The sequence below is a fragment of the Rutidosis leptorrhynchoides genome, chromosome 6, assembly GCF_046630445.1.
Source record: "Rutidosis leptorrhynchoides isolate AG116_Rl617_1_P2 chromosome 6, CSIRO_AGI_Rlap_v1, whole genome shotgun sequence".
NCBI lineage: Eukaryota > Viridiplantae > Streptophyta > Magnoliopsida > Asterales > Asteraceae > Rutidosis > Rutidosis leptorrhynchoides.
Window position 1 is genome coordinate 49,605,261 of NC_092338.1, and position 3,308 is coordinate 49,608,568.

Here is a 3,308-nt window from a genome sequence, read left to right on the forward strand (position 1 = left end):
ATTCGACGATTTGAAGACGCAAATAACCAAAAAGCTAAAAAGTACAAAGTACAATCCAAGTGGTTCAAATTATTGATGAGAAACGTCTAGAAATTACAAGAGTACAAGCCGCAAAATGCAAAGTACAAGATATTAAATTATACGAAAAGGCGTTCGAAAATCCAGAACCGAGACATGAACCAACTATCAACGTGCGACTCAACGGACCTGAAATTACAAGTTAACTATGCACAAGAATATAATATAATATATAATTAATTATATATATATATATATATATATATATATATATATATATATATATATATTATAAAATAATCAGCAGCCCACGTTTTAAATCAACAAATGAGCTGGAATCCAAAGCTCCGCGACTGCGGAGCTGTGAAGAAGGAAAGTACCGCACTCGCGGAGCTGCACAGTGCAAAATGGGCCTATAAAAGCCAACGCATTCGGACGATCTTCTCATCCCATTTTCTTTCTTTCTATCTACGTAATATATATATATATATATATATATATATATATATATATATATATATATATATATATATATATTATCATTTTAATTTTAATTTAAGTTTAATAATAATACGGTTATAGTGGCGAATGTTTTAAGTTTGTAAGTCGAAATTCTGTCCGTGTAACACTACGTGATTAATACTCATTGTAAGTTATGTTCAACCGTTTTAAATTAATGTCTCGTAGCTAAATTATTATTATGTTTATTTAAGCCGAAGTAATCGTGATGTTGGACTAAATATTAAGACGGAGTTATTGGGCTTTGGACCATAATTGGGGTTTGGACAAAAGACCGACACTTGTGGAAATTGGACTATGGGCTATTAATGGGTTTTATATTTGTTTAACTGAATGATAGTTCGTTAATTTAATATAGAGATTCACAATTTGAGGTAATTATAAATAACCACATACACTCGATCGGACACGATGGGCGGGATATTTATAAATACTAATAATAGTTCATTTAACCGGACACGGGGATGGATTAATAGTCAATGGACTCATTAAAACAGGGGTGGATTACATACAAGGACACTTGGTGTAATTGTTAACTACGTATTAAAACCTTGGGTTACACGCAGTCGATAACCAGGTGTAATCATTAACAAAGTATTAAGACCTTGTTACAGTTTAAGTCCCCAATTAGTTGGAATATTTGACTTCGGGTATAAGGGTAATTTGACGAGGACACTCGCACTTTATATTTATGACCGATAGACTGTTATGGAAAAAAACCAGATGGACATATCGATTAATCCAGGACAAAGGACAATTAACCCATGGTAATAAATTAAAATCAACACGTCGAACATCATGATTACAGAAGTTTAAATAAGCATAATTACTTTATTTTATATCTCATCACACTTTATTTATCGTCATTTAATTTATCGCACTTTTAATTATTGCACTTTTATTTATCGCACTTTTATTTATCATCATTTACTTTACGCTTTAAATTAAGTTATATTTATATTTAATATTTTACATTAGGTTTTAATTTTGACTTAAGACATAAAATCGACAATCCGGTCATTAAACGGTAAAACCCCCTTTTATAATAATAATAATACAACTTATATATATATATATATATATATATATATATATATATATATATATATATATATATATTTATACAAATATAGTTTAAAATATATATAGCGTTAAACTCAGCTAGCTCCCTGTGGAACGAACCGGACTTACTAAAAACTACACTACTCTACGATTAGGTACACTACCTATAAGTGTTGTAGCAAGGTTTAGGTATATCCATTCAATAAATAAATAACTTGTGTAAAATTGTATCGTATTTAATAGTATTTCGTAGTAAAATATAATCTATTTCGTACTACACCTCGCACACATCAAGTATTTTTGGCGCCGCTGCTGGGGACGCCATAGAACGCTGTAATAAAAAAAATAATTAGTTTTTAAGCTATTTTTGTAAAAATATATTTACATAAGTTTCAAAAATATAAAAACATAATATATATATATATATATATATATATATATATATATATATATATATATATATATATATATATATATATATATATATATATATATATATATATATTAAGTGTGTAAAATTAAAAAGTTTTTATTTTTAGTTACAAAAACTAATAAGTAATTTTTGTTAAAATATAAGTTTTATTTAAACTATATTTTCTAAAAATTAAAATCAGAAAAAGAAAATAAAAATCAAAATATAAAAAAATAAAACTGAACCTGCACGAATTTGGCCTGCACGAAATATGAATCTGCAAACTCCGCAGTCGCGGAGCTTTTTGGGCATCAAGCATCCGCACTCGCGGAGCTGTCTGACAACTGAAACCTTGTACGCATTAATTGCTGATTAGGGTTTTAATAATTTAATTATTATTATTAATCTAATTAGGTTTTGATTTATTTAATTAATATTTAGTTTTAGTTTTAGTTTTATTTTGTAATATTAACTTTATTAATTATTATTAAATATATAAAATTAATACTTTTATAAAATAATATAAAAATAATATTTTTATAAAAATTGTATTTTTTTATCATTTTAGTTATAATTTGTATTTTTATCATTTATTCGTAATTTGTAATTTATCGTTCGTAACTAATTTTAAGCTTAGTAATTTGCCATAGTATTTCTAGATTTCTAGGTTTTGCCTTAAAATCCCTTAAGTGCTTTTTTTTAGATTAAGATTTAGGCGCTTTAGAATTTTACGACGTCACTTATCGTTTTAGTTTTAAATAGATTTTAGTGCCTATTAAGTTATTGCCGTTTTGGATATAGAATTCCTTTTAAGCTTTAGTTCCTTTAGACGCAATCTTTAATTTTTAGTTTATAGACTTTTAAGTTTCGACGCTTTGCTTTCTTATTATTATTTTTCGACCTTTTATTTTTTTCGCCGTTGTTCGACGCACTCTTCTTCTTTCTCATTTCTACGCTCTAGTTTTTAGGACATAGAATTTTCTATATCATCTTCAAAATTTCAAAAAAAAATTAAATTATTTTAAGCGGTTAAATTGATAGACATCCAAAATTTTCTGGTTCGTAGTAATAGTTGGATTTGTTAGTGGCGAGTTGTGGGCTTCCGATTTAAAGGGTCCTGGCTACCTGCTGCATCTATTGGCTATTCGAAACGTGGGCAAAATCAAAAAAGTCTATTAATTTGATAACTTATATAATTTTTTTATTTTTATAACTAATAGGATATTCAGTGAATGCACCGAGCAAAACGTTCACCATCTTTCATACGTTCACCTCTTGTAACTCGATCAAGACATCT